This window comes from Chlorocebus sabaeus, chromosome 14 (genome assembly GCF_047675955.1).
Source record: "Chlorocebus sabaeus isolate Y175 chromosome 14, mChlSab1.0.hap1, whole genome shotgun sequence".
NCBI classification, from domain to species: domain Eukaryota; kingdom Metazoa; phylum Chordata; class Mammalia; order Primates; family Cercopithecidae; genus Chlorocebus; species Chlorocebus sabaeus.
This window is the reverse complement of record NC_132917.1, coordinates 45,123,634-45,131,897: the sequence shown is the minus strand read 5'-3', so window position 1 is coordinate 45,131,897 and position 8,264 is coordinate 45,123,634.

The window sequence follows — 8,264 nt, the reverse complement described above, 5'->3', positions numbered from 1 at the left end:
TTTGGCTGACTTTACACACTGCCGTAGTGGTCGAGGTGATGAGAAGCCATCAAGTTCAGCATATCTTTTGAAGATGGAGCCAACAGAACTTGCTGAAGGATTGCATATGGGGTGTGAGAGAAAAGTGAGAACTCAACAATGACTCTTAGGATTTTGGCCGGAGTGGCTAAACAGCAATGCTATTTCCTGAGAAAGGGAAAGGTGGAGAGGGAGCTGGTTTGGGATAGGAATCAAGAGATGTGTTTTGGACGTGTTAACTTTGGGATACTTATCAGACATCCAAGTATCTGGAGCTCAGGAAGAGTCTGGGTCTGGAGCTATAAATATAGGCATCATCGTTGATCAGATGAGGGCCATGGGACTGGACAGAGTTACTCAGGGAGATGGAGAAGAGGACAGGTCCAAGGACAGCCGTAGGGCTCTCCAACACTTACAAACCTGGAAGAGAAGGCCTCCCCTGAGCTCATCCCTCCTGGTCTCGTGGTTCTGTGGGACTCTCCACCTGGTTTCCTGGCCTCCCCATCCAGGAGCAAGTCTTATATCTTGGTGGCTTAAGGCTCCTGCCCATGGGGACTTTGGAGATCTCACAGATCTAGTCCTTGGCCCAGGTCCTGGTGACCTTCTTATGCTCTAGTCAGAAGCCCTGGGTCCTCTTTATAAGCAGGGTGCCCACATCTGGACCTAGAATCAACAAACTGATGGCTCCAGTGCTGTCTTTCCATGTTATACCTGAACCATAAAGTTGATTATTTTGTGAGAGGAGACATGCCTATTTTGTGACACTTTGATTTTCCCCAATGCCATGTGTTTGGTAATATGGGGCAGGCCACCTAGGAGGCAAGGGACATTGCTGTCCTGACTGGGGAACCAACATTTTGATTTTCAAGATCGTTTTCTCTATGGTTTAAACTCACTCTTGGATCTCTCCAAACACTGGTTGTCGCTGAGTCATTCACTCTGTATTTATTGACAGATACTATGAATCTTGCAAAATATAGTATAAGATATGGTTCCTGCCTTCCAGGAGCTTAGAATCAAGCCAGGCAAATGAAACTTGCTAGCATAAAATGAGGAATAGCATAACTTTACATATTCTTGTTTGGATCTGCCCTAGCACAATGCTTAGCACATAGGGAATTTTCAACAAATGTGAAAGGAACAAGCCCATAGAGGTTCATCATTGTCCAGTGACCTTTACCAACCATGAATGCTGCAAGATTCAGGGAGGAGGAAATCAGTAAGGGCTAGTGTGGTTGGAAGAAGTAGAGGAAGATGCAGTTGGAAGCCATGAGGTCAGGGGTAGCTTTAAAGAAGGGCAGGCTTGGGCCCCAGAGGAAGAAGAGAAACATTACAAGTGAGGAAACAACATGAACGAGTAGAAGATTTAGCCCCCCTCGGGTTGATGGGATCAGCTTGTGAAAAAGATGAGGACATCTGGCAGGGATAGCAGGTACATACTACAGAGGTCCCAAAAGCCAACTTGGTACCTGGAGAGAAGGGCTTTGCCTGCCGAGGCTTTGCCCTTCTGGAGGTTTGAACTCATAAGGAAAAGAAATTGTGATTTCCTTCAAGCCAGAGTGAGAAATGGCCCAATGTCTGACAGGCCTTAGCGGGGCAGCATATTTGAAAAGAGAAACAGAGGCAGGGAAGACTCCTCCATCCTGCTGCCACAAGCCCAGCACCTGGGAAGGTCACTGTTGTGAGTACAAGTCCCATGGACCTGTGACCTAAACTGGTGGCTGCCCACTCAGCCAAAGCAAAGGAAGCAGCCAAGGTGGCTGCCTTGATACCACTCTTATGACCAGTCATGAAAAGAATTAGTAATAACAAAATATCACCTTACTTTGACAGAATGCTCTAGACTAGAGCTGAAAATGTGTTTCCACCTGCCTTCTATCAAACTTTACAACAACTCTGTGACATAAGTATCCGTGTTCTCTCTCAACGGGAGATGTACCATTTCGGACTGGCCCCAGTCGTGCTAATTGGCAAGGCCATAGTAAGTGTGTACCCCAGGGCGCTGAGCTGTCCACCTGGGGTGATTTTTTTTTTCTTTTTTTGAGACGGACTGTCACTCTGTTGCCCAGGCTGGAGTGTGGTGGCACAATCTTGGCTCACTGCAACCTTCACCTCCTGGGTTCAAGTGATTCTCCTGCCTCAGCCTCCCGAGTAGCTGGGACTACAGGCACCCGCCACCACGCCGGACTAATGTTTTGTATTTTTTTTTTTTTTTTTTTTTTTTTTTTTTTTTTGAGACGGAGTCTCGCTCTGTCCCCCAGGCTAGAGTGCAGTGGCATGATCTTGGCTCACTGCCAGTTCCATCTCCTGGGTTCACGCCATTCTCCTGGCTCAGCCTCCCGAGTAGCTGGGACTACAGGCGCCTGCCACCGTGCCCGGCTAATTTTTTGTATTTTTAGTAGAGACGGGGTTTCACCGTGGTCTCGATCTCCTGACCTTGTGATCCGCCCGCCTCGGCCTCCCAAAGTGCTGTGATTACAGGTGTGAGCCACTGCGCCCGGCCCATGTTTTGTATTTTTAGTAGAGACGAGGTTTCGCTGTGTTAACCAGGATGCTCTCGATCTCCTGACCTCGTAATCTGCCCGCCTTGGCCTCCCAAAGTGCTGGGATTACAGGTGTGAATCGCCACGCCCGGCCCACCACGGGTGATTTTAGTGCTCCAAGCACCAGCACCTGCTCTTGTTAGTCACACAGGAGGAAGACACACTGGAGGAAGGTGTGACCAACTTCAAAGCTGAAAACCAAATGGAAAGTAGAGGGAAGGGATGGATGATTCCTAAGGTTTCCGTGGTGGACATGGATGTGAGCCGTTCGGTGTACCAGGGGCTGGATTTCTTGTCATGCAGGCCTGGATTGCAGCTAGCTCTGTCCTTTAGACCTCTGCCCCTGTGACGAGGAAAGGAAATTGCCTTTCAATGACTAATGTGAAAGGAAAATAGAATCTCAGGATCCCAAACTCACTATGTCAAAGGGAAAGTTAAGCTTGGGAACTGAGTCATGCAAAAAGCTACCTTCCTTCTGTTCCCAAACAGTTGTAGTTTTACATGTTTACTTTATCTCATGCAGAATGTAGAGCTACTGAGCAAGATAGGAATGCATAATTGACTTCCCCAGTACTCCGTTCTTCTCACATGTAAAATGTAGCTTCACTGAGTGCCAATCAGAGCCTTACAAGAATGTGACCACTTGCCTCATTGCCTGCCCTCTCCCCTTTTTCTCCCTTCCCTCCTTCTCTTCCTTCTTCCTCTCTCCTCTTTAAATATTGAAGTCCTCAAAACCCTCTTTGGAAAAAGCGCAAGACACAGATCCTACTGGGACCCGTGTGTCTCTCTCCTGGGTGCGTCCTCAACCTTGGCCAAATAAGCCTCTAAATCAATTGACATCTGCCCCAGTCACTTTTTGGTTGACACAAATAAACTCATGTTTAGGGACCTTGGCTCCAGATCATTTTATTTCCTACCTCACAAGGACAAAATCCCAATTTAAAACAAATGCTCAGTTTACCAAACAGAAAAGGAAAACAGTAGAAGATAAGAAAACAAAACAAAAGTATGCTCTGGGCCATCTTTGTTCTATTATCATATTTTAGGTCTTCTAAATGAAGCATCTTTACATGCAAATCCATTTTTGTGTATTTTGACTGATTGCTGGCAAGGTAGAGAGACATAAATATTTCTGGAAATGGGCATGGTATAAACATGTCATTAGCAGGGCTGCAACTGTGTGTGTGTGTGCGCGCGTGCGCGCATGCACATGCACATGTGCATGTGGTTTGAAAAGATGTTTATGGTGAGTTCAGTCAATAGACCCTCCTCTCTTCTCTGTGATCAAGTCTTTAAGGACCTGGGAGCATCGGGCCTGGAGAGGATAGATAGGAAATGTTCTTGGAGCTTAAGTAACATTCCAGATCTTAGGCATTGATTAAGTTAGAAACCCACCATCTGCGCACTTGCTCATAGCCCTTCTGATCATATTTCTTAATTTTTAAATGTCTGAAGCATGTTTAGGTGTCCCCCATGACGCCGATGTTGCTTTAAAAATTCCAGCTGTTGCAGAGCTCTTCTCAAGGATGTTACTAGGCAACTTAGTGACTCCAGGGATAAGGTGTTTCTGACCTCCAATTCCAGCAGAACCCAGGCCTGTAAAATACACGTAAACAGGCAGTTGTGACTTTTTCTTTTCCTTTTTAAAAATCAGACTTAGTCACTTTGAGGTCCTGCTCCAAGGCAGAAGGATTGAGTGTAAAGATGTTAGCAGCCGAGTTGAGATGGGAGTGTTTTCACGTCTGGGATATATTGCTTTGTCTAACAAGGTGCCCCAGCAGGCTTCCAATTGTGGTCTCCCCAGACCTTCCCAGCTGCACAGGCTGATTGACAGACTGTGGGCAGATGCGGTGCCAGACTCCAATAAAGAGAAGGCCTTGGGAAAATATAAGGCAATTATTGATGGGCAGCAATCCACTAATCAGACAATTTCAAAATTAATCCCATATTCCCTCACTGTATTAGCTTTCTTTCTTGTTTGTATTTATATAGCAAATTCATGACTTCAGTGAAAATTCTTCCCTCCAGCCCAATTATATATCTCTGAGGACATTAAATTAAAAAACAAGAGATATTGAAAGTGGCTTGCAATTAGTTTCTTTAGTTAAAGGTGCTGCGTGCACTTAGCAACTGTGGCGCTCATAACAGGATGCATAATAATAAAAGTAAACACTTGTATTTTTTCTTGGTCTTGACAGGGTGAGGGGTTGGTAAGAATAATATGCCTGGCATTACTCTGGACCAGTGATAATGGGTTAAATAATTGTGATTTGATTTGGGAACTGATTAGATTTACATAAAATCCTATTCAAATGTCTTTACAGGCTCCAAACACCTCAGGATGCTCTGCCCTCCTTCTTGCTGTGGTCCATCCTCCCACCTTCCCTTGCCTCATTAAGAATGTGGGTTTCTTACAATAAAGTCGTTCAGAGAAAACCCGCCCAGTTTCTATCACAGGTTTCCCATGCAGGATAACTTTCCAAGCAGTGATATGAAGCTTTTAAATAGACATAAAGAAATTTCAAATATTTTGCCAGTTACTTAGCATGGAAGTGAATCTCTTTATTACCATTTCCATCCTCATTTTATCTCCCTTCTCTGCCCCCTGGTTTTTGTAAGGTGTTGTTTCTTTTTGTTTTTGTTTTGTTTTGTTTTGTTTGACCTGAAACAGCTGGAATTCTTTTTGTTCACTGCAACAATTGCTTCTGCAGAATGCTTTTCGATTGCATAACTTTGCCACTTAAACTGAGGAAAGTCAAGCATCGCTACAATTTGGAGGAATTACAAATGGCCAGAAGCTCATTTTGGCCTGAAGACTGTGACTGTTGAGTCCTGCCTGGTCTTCCAGCCTTGGCAGTCTCTCCCCCTATACCCCCTACAGGTTCAGTATGTTGCCTTCTGCCCTGTATAGAAGTATGTACCAAGAAGAAAAGGCCAAGGCCATTATCTTTGTATCCATTGAATCTGACCATTTCTGAAGGAGGTCAGCTTCTATTTCCATGCAGTACCGGGGAGTCAAATGGAGAAGAGAGCACTGGGATTTTAGGACCTTTCCCCAACATCTCATAGTTTAAAATTCTGGTACACACTTCTATATGGATGAGTCCTGTCCTCTGGCAGGAGGAATTGATGCAACTCTGGTTCCGCATCAGGACTCACTAACTTCAAGTACCATTTGATTCTCTTCCCATTCTGACCCTGGCCCCAGTTCTACAGACAAACCTTGTTGCTGGTTTGGAAATAGTCAACGATTCAAGCCATTATTCTTCCCTCCTGTGCCTGGGATGACATTTGTAATCAATCACTAAAGTATTTTCTGGAATCAGTCTTAGAATCTTGTCTTCGATTCCTAGAGTCTTAGGTGAATCAAGTGTTGGGGGCATCCAACCAGTTGAGTTAAGAAGAAAAGGCCAGACTTAAAGAAGCTGAGAAGAGTGAGGAGGGCTTTCCATTCCAGATGTTGAGATGAGGAGTGGGAGAAAAGAAGGCAGAGGAGAGCCAAGGAATAGAGTGGAGAATATACAAAGTGTGTGGTGGAAACCATGAGGACCCCAGTCTTCCCGGAGCAAAAAGGGCAGAGGTGAGGTTGCAAGAGCAGGTACCAGAATCTTGTTCAGCCTTGGGCCCCAGGACTCACTGCCAACTGATCAGAACTGGTATGCAACCTGGCCAAGAAAAGTCCCTCATCCAGACCCAGATCTGGGGCTCAATTTTCTGTGCCTCCATCCTTGTTACTGTTGGCCTTCGCAGAATACCAGTTTCCTTAAGATGATGGCCCTGGGCCTGAGGCATGGTCACTTGCTGTAAAGCTCTCCTGGTGCCACTGTCTGCTTGATTCTTGGGGTATTGCTTGTTCCTGGATGTCTGATCTTTGGATCTATGGGGAGACCCTCCTTGAGACCTTCATTGTCGGACTAGCTCACGCCCATTAACCCATGTCACATTCTGCTAATTCATGCCCATTAACTAACTCATGTCACATTCTGCTGTTACACTTGACATCCCCTCAGAAGCCACTATAACCCAGCTGATGCATCTAGTTCCAGGTCCACATCCCTGCTGTCATCCAGGCATGACCATGCAATGAGACAGAGCACTTGGGAGGTGAGGAGGAGATAAATGATCCTTTACTGAATTTTCCTATGCTGTGCTAACCCATGGAGGGGAAGTTCAGAAGTATTTCAGAGGAAATGCAGAATATGAACTTTTCCTTCTCTGAAAAGTAAATTGTAAGAAAAGAGAAAGGAGCAAAATGACTAGGGTAGTTTAGAGCTTCAAATCAGTGTCATATAAGAAATACGAAGAGAAGAATCACCGAGTAGGCATGGAGGATGAATAGCAGTCTTAAAATATGGAAAAGCCGCCATGTGCAAGAATGAGCAAATGTGTTTCTGAGAAGCCCCAAGAGGTGGAATGAGGCCAATGAATGGAGGTCATAGGTAGTCAGGTTTTGACTTTATCTAAGGAAATAGTTTCTAAAAGCCAGATATTTCTAAAGATAGAGAGGGTTACCCCAGTAGACAGTGACAACCCTGTTACTGCAGGCATTCAAGCAAAGGCTGGACAGCAGTTTGGCAAGGATGTTACTTCGGAACGTGGGCTTCACATGGAGGCATCAATGACTTCAAGGTCATTTTTAGCCTTGGGAAGACAAGGCCATTATCTTTGCATCTGTTGAATCTGACCAGTTCTGAGAGGGTTAGCTTCTATTTCAACAAAGTACCGGGCACTCAAATGAAGAAGAGAGCGTTGAGATTTTAGGACCTTTCCCTAACATCTCATAGTTAAAAATTTGGGCATATACTTCTATATATACCTCCCTAGTTCCATGCCTCATGAGGCAACAACCAACTTGGTCATTAAAGTCTTTCTTGGGCACCCACAGAAACTACATCTGAGGCCCATAAATAAGCAGGTGTTTTTTCTTTTTAATGGCTTTTCCACATCGACAACTTGTATCTTGGAGACTAATATGAACTCTCTATCAGTTTCCTACTCAAGAAGTTCCAGGGGCTTCCCACTGCCTGCTAGAGAGGGCCTCCCTCCTTAGCCTGCTGTCCATGGCCTTTGAAATCTAGCTCCCACCTGCTCTTGCAGCCTTATCTCTGTCCTTCTTGCTCCAGGAAGGCTGGGCTCCTCATGGTTTCCTCCACACACTGCATATTCTCCACTCTATTCCTTGGTTCTCCTCTGCCTCCCTTTCTCTCACTCCTCTAACATTTGGAATGGAAAGCCCTCCTCACTCTTCTCAGCTTCTTTGCATCTGGACTTTTCCTTTTTTTCTTTTTTGAGATGGAGTTTTGCTCTTTTTGGCCAGGCTGCAGTGCAATGGCGCCATCTCAGCTCATTGCAACCTCTGCCTTCCGGGTTCAAGTGACTCTCATGCCTCAGCCTCCTGAGTAGCTGGAATTACAGGTATGTGCCACCAGGCCTGGCAAATTTTGTATTTTTAGTAGAGACGGGGTTTCTTCATGTTGGTCAGGCTGGTGTCGATCTCTTGACCTCGTGATCTGCCTGCCTCGGCCTCCCAAAGTGCTGGGATTACAGGTGTGAGCCACCACGCCTGACCTGGCCTTTTCTTCTTGACCCAGATAGTTAGATGCCCCCAACACCTGATTCATCTTGATGAATCTGATGTAAAAGCCTCTGAACTTCATGAGAAACCCTCTTGCAAATGCAGCAGACTCTGGAAGGTGATAGAAA